This window comes from Nelumbo lutea, chromosome 5 (genome assembly GCF_056320005.1).
Source record: "Nelumbo lutea isolate HS-2025 chromosome 5, American lotus-T2T, whole genome shotgun sequence".
In the NCBI taxonomy this organism is placed as follows: domain Eukaryota; kingdom Viridiplantae; phylum Streptophyta; class Magnoliopsida; order Proteales; family Nelumbonaceae; genus Nelumbo; species Nelumbo lutea.
Window position 1 is genome coordinate 66,538,782 of NC_142688.1, and position 13,542 is coordinate 66,552,323.

Genomic DNA, 13,542 nt, shown 5'->3' on the forward strand with positions numbered 1-13,542 from the left:
TTAGATGCCTACAATAGGTACAACCAAATCTTCATGGACCTTGCAGATGCACCTCACACGGCCTTTAGGATACCAATAGGGAACTTCCACTACAAGATGATGCCCTTTAGCTTGAAGAATGTCGGGGCTACGTATCAGAGGGCCATGACAAGTGTCCTCCGTGACATGTTGCATAAGGAAATTGAGTGCTATGTGGATGATATAGTTGTCAAAGCAATGAAGCGGGAAGACCATCCCGATGTGTTGAGGAAAGTGTTTAGTTAGTGTAGAAATTTCAATTTGAGGCTCAATCTGTTGAAGTGTTCGTTCGAAGTGCAATATGGAAAATATTTGGGATACAGAGTGGACTAGATGGGGATACACCTAGATGAGAACAAGGTGAAAGTAGTCTTAGATCTCCTGCCTCCAGTTAATGAGTCCTAATTAAAAACCTTCCTAGGAAAAGTCTCATACCATAGGAGGTTCATCCTGGTCTTGCACATGCAGTGACACAACTGATGAAGCTACTTAAGAAATCTATAGAATTCAAGTGGATCGAGGAGCACCAACAGACTTTTAAGTAGTTGAAGAGTTCCCTGGCTAAGGCCCCAACCATGTCACCACCCAAGGAAGGAAATGAATTCAGGATATACATAACATCAGGTTCGGAGGCAATAGTATGTTTGTTGGCACAAGAGCACGACGAAGGAGTCGAGTGTCTGATATACTACGCTAGTAGAACCCTCAAACCAACCGAGAAGAATTACTCTCACATGGGACAACAGTGCCTCGCATTGGTGTTTTCCGCACAAAAATTCAAAAATTACATCCTGGGTCAAAAGGTGAGGCTTATCACATGAAGTGACCCAATCAAGTTCTTCATGGATAGGCCTCCTCTTTCTGGAAAAATGGTCAAATGGATGATGCAGCTGAGCGAGTACATGATTGAGTACACTCAACCTAGGGCTATTATGTGTTAGGCAGTGGTAGACCTCCTAGCCACCTTTCCCTCTAATGGTGACTTTCTCATATTAGATGAAATTCCTGGGGACATACCCACGATCGCGGTAGCCGAAGGAAGATAGTGGATTATGACTTTTGATGAAAGTAGTACTAGTACTTCAGCCGGTGACGGAGTCACCTTAACTTCACCTAACGGTCACACCTCTGCTTACTTGTTCAAACTCCAGTTTCTCTATTCCTATAATATAGCCGAATATGAAGCCATAGTTTTGGGTTTAATCAAGGCAATAGAGTCTGGAGGAAAGAAGATTAAGGTGACTGGCGATTATAAATTGGTAATCGGCCAACTTGATGGAAGCATGGCAATCAAAGAGTTAACAATCCTACCATATAGGACCTTGATTCAGAGATTAATCTATGGCCTGGAGGTGGACTTCAAACACCAAAATAGAGTCAAAAACAGGTTTGCTGATGCACTAGCTGCGTTGGGATAAAAAATACAATCCAGTAGAGACCCAATCGAAATTACCAACTAGACACTTGGTAAACCGTCAATTGTCACATTAGGGGACTGGGTGGAAAAGGAAGATGAAATCATGCCAGATGATTGGAGACACGACATAATTCAAAAACTAAGCAGCCCGACAATGGGGACACAAGATAGCAAAGTGGTCTTGAGGTTTCAATTGGTGAATAATGTGTTGTACCATCGACAAGCGGATGGGGTCAGAACAAGATACTTAGGACCAAGAATGGCGGAGGCAATCCTAAATGAAACCCATAGAGCCCATTGTGGATATATCACCAACACCTTGTACAAAAAATTACAAAGGTTGGGTTACTACTGGCCTGTGATGAAGTCAGATGCAGCCAGAGTACAACACGACTATAAAAAGTGTATCCCGGAGGTGGATGGGAAAGAATTCCTCGTGATAGGAAAGGAAAATTGGAGGAATATGTATATAAGTTATTTAGAAGATAACACATTGTCGATAGACCTTACTGTGAGAAGGAAACTCCTATCCAAAGCTAAGCGGTTCTACCGCTATGATGCTTGTTCAGTGAAGAGATTGAAGAAGTGTTGGAAGCAGCCCACAGCTCTGAACCTGCCCCACACCAAGGGCAAGTGGCCCTATACAACCACATCCTACACTTAGGTTTCTACTGGCCCACAATGGTAGAGGATACTTAGAAACATGTGTGCAGATGCCATAAATGCCAGATACACACTAAAAAGACACACAAGCCCGCCAACAACCTCCATCCCATCATCATGCCTTGGCCTTTCCACACCTGGGGAGTAGATCTCATAGGCAAAATCCACCCACCTTTTAGAGGATACTGTTTCATCATAGTGGCCATAGACTACTTCACCAAGTGGGCAGAGGTTGTACCTTTGCGAAGGATTTATGCAGAAAACATAGTGAATTTCCTAAGGCAACACATAGTTCACTGGTTTGGAGTCCCAATGAGGATTTTGACAAACAACGGCGATTAAGAATCAGGAAGTTCAAGACCTTTTAGGATAGTATGGTGCAAGATTGTGAATGTCTACGACATATTACCCACAAGGAAATGGCTAAGCAAAAGCCACCAATAAGACCTTATTGAGGATGTTGAGCAAAATGGTGGACGATAATCAAAAAGATTGGTCAAAGAAGTTATCAAAAACTCTCTAGGCTTATCACACCATGATCAGAAAAAGCACACAAGTGACACCTTATTCACTAGTGTATGGCCAAGAAGCAGTATTACTAGTAGAGATACGGGCAATGTCTGCCCGTTTAGCCTTTGTTATGGAATAAAGGATGAAACCAAAAGACATGGATCAACTCCTCACAGAAAAATTGGAGGGCATAGATGAGAGCAGGGAAAAGGCATTATAAAGACAAATCAAGTACAAGCAAGCCTTAGCCACAAATTTTAACAGACTATTGAAACCTAAGAAGTTTAGAGAAGGAGGAGATAAGATACTTAAGACAACACTACATGTTAGATAGTGCAATTTTGCTAGAAAATTTGCCCCAACATGGGAAGGTACGTATATGATTAAAGAGGTTCATTCATCTAGCTACTATGTATTAAAAACTATAGATATAGGGGAGCAGGAAGAAACAATAAACGACTACTGGTTGAAGCCTTACTTTAAGTAACAATGTACAAGATATAATTTTACTGTCTCATGTATATGATTTAAAGATGAATGTATCAAATATATTGTCCATGTTTTTTTTTTAAGTACTAAGCATTATTATGTGTACCTTGCTTATAAATAAATTGCGATGATTTCTCGATGACCCATGTTCACAGCTCATATTTTGTGATAAAGTTGGTTTCATAGTTTCTGCAATGAAGTCTTTATTTATCCATATATTTTGAAATTGTGAGAAATTTATAACTTTCTATTTTGATCAATACTTCTTGTGTACTAATCCTTGGATATGTTTCCCACATATACATATCTCTTGGCAACCCCAATATTGCACTTTTATTCCCTGGCAACCCTAGGCGCACTCAAATTCCCTGGAAACCCTGGGAAGGCCCTGGCAACCCCAAGTGCACTCACATTCCTTGGCAACCCCGGGAAGGCCCTGGCAAACCCATGCACACTTAGATTCCGCAACAACCCTAGGATGGCCTTGACAACCCCAGGCACACTCACATTCTCTTGGAACCCCAGGAAGGCCTTGGTAACCCTAGGCACACTCAGATTCCCCGGCAACCCCGGAAAGGCCCTGGCAATCCTTGGTGTCCTCACATTCCCTGGAAAATCTAGGCGCACTTAGATTCCCTGACAACTCTGAAAAGGCCCTTGCAACCCTAGCTGCACTCACATTCGCTGGCAACCCCAGGGAGGCCCTAGCAATCCCAGGCACACTTAGATTCCTCGACAACCCCGAAAAGGCCATAGCAACCCCAGGCACGCTAACATTCCCTGGTAACCCTCAAGCACACTCAAATTCCCCAGCAACCCCGGGAAGGCCCTGGCAACCCCATACGTGCTTATATTACCTAGCAACCCCAAGCTTCCACTTAGATTCCCCAGCAACCCCAGGAAGGCCCTAGCAACCCCAAGCGCACTCACATCCCCAAGCAACCCTTGAGGGGCTTCGGCGACATTAGGTATGTTAGACAGTTTTGTATGCCCTTAGCTTCAATCAAATTGATGTACTTTATGAGTTTATTGTAAATGAATAAAAGTGAATATTTGATTCAGGTTCCCTTGGTATGTTTCTGTGTAATACCCTCAAATTGGACACTTAATGAGACTCGTATTAGTTTAGAATGTTCACAGCCAATGGGTCGGTCTGGGGAGACCTATCCTGCCTGACAAGGCTGACACTGTGGTGCCACCAAGTCGGTTAGGGTGGCTTGTCTCAGCTACTGGGGTGAGACCCTAGTAGAACAATATCAACCCCATTTTTTCAGTCGACAGTCCTAGTTTTCAGCACCCATCACAGTGCAAGGCCAACCCCCGAATTCAGGTACGTCATTAGAAGATATAGTTAAGGCTCTAGCTACTAATACTCAGCAATTTCAACAGGAAACGAGAGCCAACATTTAGAATTTGGGGAACCAAATCAGCCAACTTGCCACTGCCGTTAGCAAGTTGGAGGCGCAGAGCTCCGGGAAACTACCATCACAAACGGTAGTCAACCCCAAGGAGAATGTAAGTGCATTGGTGTTAAGAAGCGGGAAGGAACTGCAGCTAGAACCTACCTGACCAAGGAAGGCGGATAAAGGACAGGAAGAAGAAGAGGGACAGGACTCAAGAGTTAGAGAGAATGTTTCAGCCGTGATCAAGAGGACCTTACCAGAAAAATATGCAGATCCAGTTATGTTCACCCTACCTTGTGTGATTGGCAATAAGCGAATCGAGTATGCCATGCTAGACTTAGGTGCATCTATAAATGTCATGCCATACTCGATTTACTATGCTTTGAGATTAGGTCCTTTAAAGGAAACTAAAGTTGTTATCTAATTAGTTGATCGTTCTAACGCCTACCCAGAAGGGATTGTTGAGAATGTATTGGTGCAGGTTAACGATTTAATTTTTCCAGCTGATTTTTACATTCTGAAGATGGAGGAGGACACGATCGAAAGTTCAACCCCACTTCTATTAGGCAGGCCATTCATGAAAATGGCCAAGACCAAAATAGATGTGGATGAGGGTACCCTCTCCGTCAAGTTTGATGGGGAGACAATTAAATTTAATATTTTTGAAGCTATGAAGTACCCAAATGAAGACCATTCAATCTATTTGGTTGACACTATTGATCCAACTGTGCAGAAAATTTTTGAAAAAGATATGAATGAGGAGCTAGAATCGAGTGCACAATTGGATACGAAGGCCCTTATAACAGATTTGAACCCGCCCATGATGGATGGAAGGGGAGCACACCGGAAGCTGCAACCACAAGAGTTAAAATAGCAAAGGAGGACGTCGAGCATAATGACGTTAAACAATTGTGCTTGTGGGAGGCAACCCATTGTGTTTAGTTAATTTTGTTATTTTGTTTGGTTTTGATCTTTGTGTTTAGCAGGAACCCAACAAGACAAACAGGGAAGTACCCCCAAATCCTTCTACTTTATGCATAATCTCATACATTGGGGACAATGTATAACTTAAGTGTGGGGGGATTAGGAAATCTGATGGAAATTTGGGATACCTTACCTTCTTGAAATTTCTGCTCCCTGGAAACTTATCCTTGAATGATTCCAACTTATCAGGAATCATGTATTTAGGCTAAATGGATAAGATAGGATGCAAGCATGACTAACTGAATCATATATTTAGGCTAAATGGATAGGATAGGGCACCACCTACTCTTTTAATCTTAACCCTTCAACCCTAAATGTTCTAATCTACACCCTCCATTTCTGAACGCCCAAATCTCAGCCCTACATAATATTGGGCGCCCTCTCCTTTTATTTTCGGCCATAGGATCACCCCAAAACCATCTTAGTCATCCATTAGAAACCTTAGGGCATCCCTAACTTTGCTAAATCCCAACTGTCGCCCCCCATCTTTCTCCTTATTTCTAGTTGTGTCCACACTTCTCTATAAAAAGGGTCCCAGGGGCCCTGTAGAAGGGATTGGTCAATTCACCCAGGTAAGAAGGAAGGCTGATCTTGAGAAGTTCAAGGGTAGAGGAAGAGGAGGATGCCTAGGCAAGAGGAGGTGTTCCTACTTGTAGTTTGCCAACACCACTACTGCCACCTCTAGATTTGAATCCCAACCATTTTTTCTTTAGTTTTAGAATTACTTTCTGTTCTTTAATTTCCGGTTTAATTTTTTCTTCATTTAAATTTATTTTTATTAGATTTAATTTGTGTTTTATTTCTTTTCTACAGATCTGAAATTTGGCCAGGTAAGATGGAAGGCCTAGCTCAAGAAGTTCGAGGGTCGAAGGAGAGATCCAGAGGCTACTACCTCTGATCGGATTCTCAAGCATTTTTATTTTGTTCCTTTTATTTATTTGTTTCTATTATTTATTTATTTTTATGCACTTGTTATTCTCAGTATTGTTCGAATTTGGTTTTAATGAATTCCATTTTTTAATTACTTTCCATTTTTTAATTTCCAGTTTAATTTTTTCTTCTTGTAAATTATTTTTATTAGATTTAATTTGTGTTTTATTTCTTTTTTGTAGATCTGAAATTCGGCCAGGTAAGATGGAAGGCCTAGCTCAAGAAGTTCGAGGGTCGAAGGAGAGATCCGAAGGCTGCTACCTCTGATCAGATTCTCAAGCATTTTTATTTTGTTCCTTTTATTTATTTGTTTCTGTTATTTATTTATTTTTATGCACTTGTTATTCTCAGTAAAGTTCGAATTTGGTTTTAATGAATTCCATTTTTTTAATTAATTAATTTTATATTTCTGCAACTCTTCTTTGTGTTCTCTCTCCCGAATCTAAGTATGCAATTATTTTTCCCCTGTTTCCCTATGGATATGACCCGTTCTCATCCCTTTATTGTGTCAATAATTGTTTGAGAATGGAAAAATTTTGTAAATAATTAAACTGGTGTACCAAAGTGATTAACGACATGCTTCTGGACACACCAAGTTTTTGGCGCCATTGCCGGGAAAGCACAGAGAAAATTTTTTATTTACTTTCTCTAGATCTGTTTCATTATTTTTTCTTTATTGCTTTATTACTTGATCCGTTATCTCAGTTTAGTTCTTATTTTTCTTTGATCTTACAGGACGGAATTGCGAAAGGTGGGGTACCGAAGTGTTGCGGGGCTGCGGGACAGAAGAGAAGAGAAGAGAAATTGGATTGTGTTTCAGGTGTAGTCGTTCCATTTTATTTTTAATTTTCTTATTTTTATTTTCAAACTCTTTTTTTCATAGAATAGTGATTTTTGAATTTTTTTAATTAATTTTTTTCTAGATCTGATTTTTTTAGTATTATTTTGCTTCCATTTTGTTTCTAGATCTAATCTTCTTTGTTTTTTTAATTTCTTCTCAATTTTTTTTTGCTTTATTAGGTTTGTGTTTTTCTTTTATTTCAGATAAAAAAACAAAAAAAAATCGTTTATTTTATTTTATTTTATTTCTTGCAACATAATTTTCTTTTGTTTATTTTATTTTGTTTTATTTTCAGTTAAAATTTTAGATTCGTTTTTTTCTTTTATTTCAGATAAAAAATAATAAAAAAAGAAAAAAATATTTCGTTCATTTTATTTTATTTATTTTTTCTGCATATTTTTCTTTCATTAATTTTATTTTCGTATTATTTTTAGATTTGTGTTTTTCTTTTATTAGAAAATAAAAAATACATAAATAAAAAAATTCAGCATATTTTTTTCTTTTGTTTATTTTATTTTCGATTTAATTTATTTTATTTGTATTTTTTCTGTTATTTTATTTATTTCTTGCATAATTTTCTTTTTGTTCATTTTATTTTCAGTTTAATTTTTAGATTAGCAATTAGTTTGTTAGAATTTATTTTTGGTAGTTGTTAATTCTGTTTAGCACAATTAATTGTTGTTTTATTTTCTGTTTGCAATTTTTATTTGTTGCTTTATTTAATTTCTTTTCTTTTAGTTTTTTAATTGAATAATTAATTGCTAAATAGGAAATTGTTGAAATTTTCGAATTTGAGTATAAATTTCAAAATTTGAATTTAAATTTTAATTTTAATTCTAATTTGAATTTGAATTTGAATTTAAAATTTTGAAATTTAAATTTTAAAATTTCGAATTTAAAAAATATTAAAAGAAAAAAAATAAAAGAAAGTTAAAAATTAAAAAAAAAAAATCAAATTTAAATTTTAGGAATTTAAATCTCAAAATCTGAATTTGAATTTAAACTCCTAAAAGTTTAAATTTTGAATTAAAATATATATACATATATATAAATAAAAGATTGAATATTTCTCTTGCATTTTCATTCCATTATTTAGGGTTTTATATTTTAGAGCATGCATCATATAGGTTTATTTATGTGCTGAAATTATTATTGTTAGTTGTGAATGTGTTAGGTGTCCTTTTTATTATTTTAATTGTTCCTTTTTCTTAGTTTGTTTGCTTTATTCTTTTAGGTTTATTACTGAATCGCATTTGAGAAATAATTGTTCATGTATTGTAATTAGTTGCATTTTGTTGTGTTTATTTTGTCTTTCTGTTAATTCATTTAAGGGCGTCCAACCTAAATAAGATAAGGTGGGGATTTCATCACCCTTCATTGACCCAAAAATCACCACCATTCACGTGTGTCTCACCCTAACCCTAATTTAAAATTTGGCTAGAAAGATCCTTTAGGGAAGCCTCACATTTGGTTCAAAGGTGTGTTGACTTTTAGGAGAGCTTGAAATTATTTTCCATAACCGGCGGTTGGTGTTTAAGGAAAGAGGTTAAACGGCTAAGCCTAAGCGGGTTTTGTGGTTACTTAATTAGGTCCTTGCGAGAGCGAAGGGAGCCTCTCACATTCCCACCTCTTACCTGGCTAACCAAAAGAAGTGGTGTAATTCCATGTGAACCTAAAAGGATTCACATTGGTTGAACCATTAGTTTAGGAAATCCTAGGTCAGCCCCTAGGTCGTGTGGTTGATTTGTTTGCCTTTAAAAAATAAATAAATAAATAAAAGAAAAAATAAAAGTAATTAAAAATTCCAAATTGAATTTAAATTTCAAAATATGAATTTGAATTTAAATTTAAAAAATTTAAATTTCGAAAAAAATGTAAAAAAATCAAATTTGATTTTAAATTTCAGAATTTAAATTTCAAGATCTAAATTTGAAATTAAAATTCAAAATTTAAATTTCAAATTTCAAAACAAAAAAAAAAGAAGAAAAAAATTTTAAAAATTCCAACTTGAATTTAGATTTTAGGAATTTAAATTTCAAAGGCTGAGTTTAAATTTAAAATTCAGAAAAAAAAAGAGGGTTTCAAAAGTTGAGTTTAAATTTCAGAATTCAAGTTGCAAAATCCACATTTGAAATTAAACTCAAATTTTAAATTCAAATATGAAGAAAATGGACTTCTTTGTTGTATATTGGGAAGGAGATCTCTAAGGAGAGAAACTGTAGAACCTATACCTGAAATAGAGTGATACCTCCATTATCAACACCAAAATCAAATGGCCAGAATCAATGATGTCCAACCTAGAAAGTTGATAGAATACTTCAATCCAACACAATACAATCCTTTATCTTGCATTCATTTACCTAGTACTCAGGCCTTATAGTAAGAAATTAAGTCAAGTACAATCCAGATGCTCCCATCCTTCAACGGGAACCCAAGTGAGGACCCATACAAGCACATAGATGAGTTTCTGGAAATATGCTCAATTGTAAGGATTCGGAATTTCAAAGATGATGCCCTTAGATTGACTCTTTTCCCCTTCTCCTGGAAGGATAAGGCCAAGCATTGGTTAGGGACTATAGGGAGACCCATTAGGACTTGGACAGAAATGCAACAAGAATTCCTTAGGAAGTTCTATCCTATGCTGAACCAATACCATGAGGAGAGCTATCACGGGATTCACCCAAACACCGGGTGAACAAATTCATGGGACTTGGGAGATGATGAAAAGTTAATGAGAAAATACCCACACCATGGCTTGTCCCAGTGGCAAATTGTCTAGGCCTTCTATGGAGGCCTAACAGATTAACGGGTTTGTCGATGCCCTCAAAATTAGTACTAGTCCCACAATAAAATATTTGTAGTAAAAGTGATACTAGGTCGAATCCCACAGGGAGCAATTTAGTAATCTCTTAGCCGAATGGATAAAGTAATTGTGTGGGAAAATTTAATACTAAAATTAGAAGAATAACAACTAAGCAAACAAGAGAAAAATTAGTCTTACTGAATTCTGGTCCAAGGATTCGGGTTGAATCGATTGGCCATCGATCCTAGGTACAATTCAGTATTCTTGTAATTCAAGCATTTAACCTTAGATTTACTAGGATATCCATAATAAACCTTGTGTTTTCCTAATTCAGTTGACCAAATCCAGCATTCGATCAACACTTATCACCACTCAACTAGGTACGATAGCGTTCAATGTTAGACAATGATAACATTAAGATTTGTGAAAACAGTTAAACCAAAATAACAATAATTGAGATAGCTGCAATTATTGAATTTTGTTTCATCGATTCCTTTAGGTTGAACCATGATAAAACATTGGTCAAAGGCTGTCACAAACAATTGACCGAAAAAGATATCAACCTAATTGCTACTTGTACCATTATTCGTGATAATTATGGATCACCGAAATCATGGATAGCAATAGGAAAATCAACATTAATTCAGTTTGTCAAACTAATTAACATCAACATCCAATAAAAATATGCACAAGAATCAATGAATACTTGAATTAGAAATCAAGAAAATAAAGTAACTACAGAACTTCACAATGACACAATCGAACTTCCCCCCTTGAACCAAAAAGAAGCTTAGGTACTCATGATCTGTGCAATCTCCATGTCTTCCTTCTCCATAACCGAACTGCTTCCTTGATCTTCTTGGCCTCTTGATGATCTCTTGGATCTTGGAATGAGTGATTGCTAGAGCTGGTTAGCCCCCCTCTTTATATATCCAAAGGAGAGGGCTGTTTTCCAACTCCTTTTAGGAGATCATCTTATCTTTAGAGAGTCTTGATCCTATCCTATCTCTTATCTAATTCTCAACCTTCTTATCCTTATAGGATTACATTCAAAGTTTAGATCTAATAAGACTCTCTCTCTCTTGGGAGATTCCATTCAAATTAGGACTCTAGACACTTGCATCCGAGTTGGGCTTCTCTACTACTTGGGCTGCTTCTTGGTTCTTCTGCGAGTTGGGCTTCTGCTGTTAAATGGGCCTGGCTGCGAACTTGCTCTGACTTTGGGCCCGGTTTCGTACTCGATGCGGACCGAATCAGTCAAAACTCAAAACACAAAAGATGTGGGCCTTTCTTTTTTCTTTCTAATTCTTCTTGAATTGCCCAATTCGGAGTACGGAATTGTGAATTAGGCCCAGATCACTGACTGTCGCCAAAACTGTGCAAAATCACCCGAATTGGCATGTTTCCTTCCAATTGCCTTTTTTATTGCCCTGAATCGAAATACAAGAGTAATGAGTGCATTTAAGTGATAAAGTAGTGTAAAAGGATGAAAATTAGGGGACAAAAATAGGGTTCTTTTCAGTGTCATCAAATCCCCCCACACTTAAACTTTGCCCGTCTTTGGGCTAGGCAAAACTCAAGCAAAGCAAGAGAACCTAACTACTGATTTTCAATCTTTGTTTTTCTCTACATGAGGCCTGGTTCATTGCATGCTTTAATTCAGACTTGGTAACCTTCCCTCTTTAAATCTCTTTCTCCCCTTCTTCTTGTCCAAGAGTGATTGCAAATCACCATTCCCCATAGTCCCAGGTTAAATCGATAGTCCAGGAGACAAGCCTTACCGGCTGAAGCATCCTTGGCTGAATGGGTACTCATTGCTTTAACAAACCAATTCAGCCAGATGCAATTACTTTTCTTTGAATCAAAACAAGGTGTGCTTATTGCCATAAGCTTGCTATGTATCACATATCCACCACTTAGTGTGAATTCCTAGGATCTGAAGGTGAGAATGGGGTTGGGGTTCTAGGGTGAGTGCATTTTATGCTCCATCTCACCCTTGCTTTCTTTTCAAGATGTGAGTGCTTTTTATGCTCCATCTCACATTAGTCACGATTTTATTTTCAATTTTTTTTTGCACAAGAATCACAGGGTTTCGTCACCTGATCCATGAATTCATTGATCGTGGTCTCAATATGCCTGACACAGCAAGTTCTAGAATAATCAAACCATGTTTGATAGATAATTATGAGAAAATCAATCAAACTCTTATGCATCTTGCCTATTGATCGATTAAAATCATGAAGTACCATATGCAGCCAAGAAAGATTCAGTTAGTTATGCTTGCATCTTATCTTATCTATTCAGCCTAAGCACATGATTCCTGATAAGTTGAAATCGTTCAAGGATAAATTTCCGAGAGCAGAAATTTTAAGAAGGTAAGGTATCCCAAATTTCCGTCAGATTTCCCTAATCCCCCCACACTTAAGTTATACATTGTCCCCAATGTATGTGATTATGCATAAAGTACAAGGATTTGGGGGTACTTCCCTGTTTGTCTTGTTGGGTTCCTGCTAAACACAAAAATCAAAACCAAACAAAATAACAAATTAACTAAACATAATGGGTTGCCTCCCAGAAGCACAATTGTTTAACGTCGTTATGCTCGACATCCTCCTATTGCTCCTTTAATCCAAAGAATACCGTGGAATGTCCAATGAGATGTCTACCATAGAGAGGACATTTGCATCCTCGTGGAACAACTTCAATCAATGTCCATTCACCTTGAAGATCTTACCTGTGTCGAGACTTTTGATCTCTATTGCACCATAGGGAAAAACATTAGTCACAGTAAATGGACCCATCCACCTGGAACGCGGCTTACCTGGCATGAGTTGAAGTCGAGAATTATACAATAAGACCTTTTGTCCAATTTTAAATTGTTTTCTTAAGAGTGCATTGTCATGGAACGATTTGGTCTTTTCTTTGTAGATTCTTGAATTCTCGTATGCCTCTAACCTCAACTCTTCCAACTCTTGCAACTAGAGCTTCCTTTCCTTCCCTGCTTCTTCCATGTTCATGTTGCATTGCTTGATTGCCCAATAGGCCCTATGTTCAATTTCCACCGGCAAGTGGCAAGATTTGCCAAAAATTAACCTATAAGGGGACATACCTATTGGGGTCTTATAAGTTGTCCGATATGCCCAGAGAGCATCATCTAGACGTATGTTCCAATCCTTCCTTCCTGGATTCACTGTCTTTTCCAAGATGGACTTTACGTCTCTACTGGAAATTTCAGCTTGCCCATTAGTCTGGGGATAATAAGCAGTGGCAATTCGGTGATGCACCCCATATCTTCTCGACAAGGCTTCAACTGTACTATTGCAAAAATGGGTCCTTTGATCGCTTATGATGGCTCGAGGAATGCCAAACCTACTAAAGATGTTAGACTTTATAAACCCTACAACACATTTAGAATCATCAGTTTTGGTGGCTTTGGCTTCCACCCATTTTGAGACATAATCGACTGCCAAAAGCATGTAAGAAA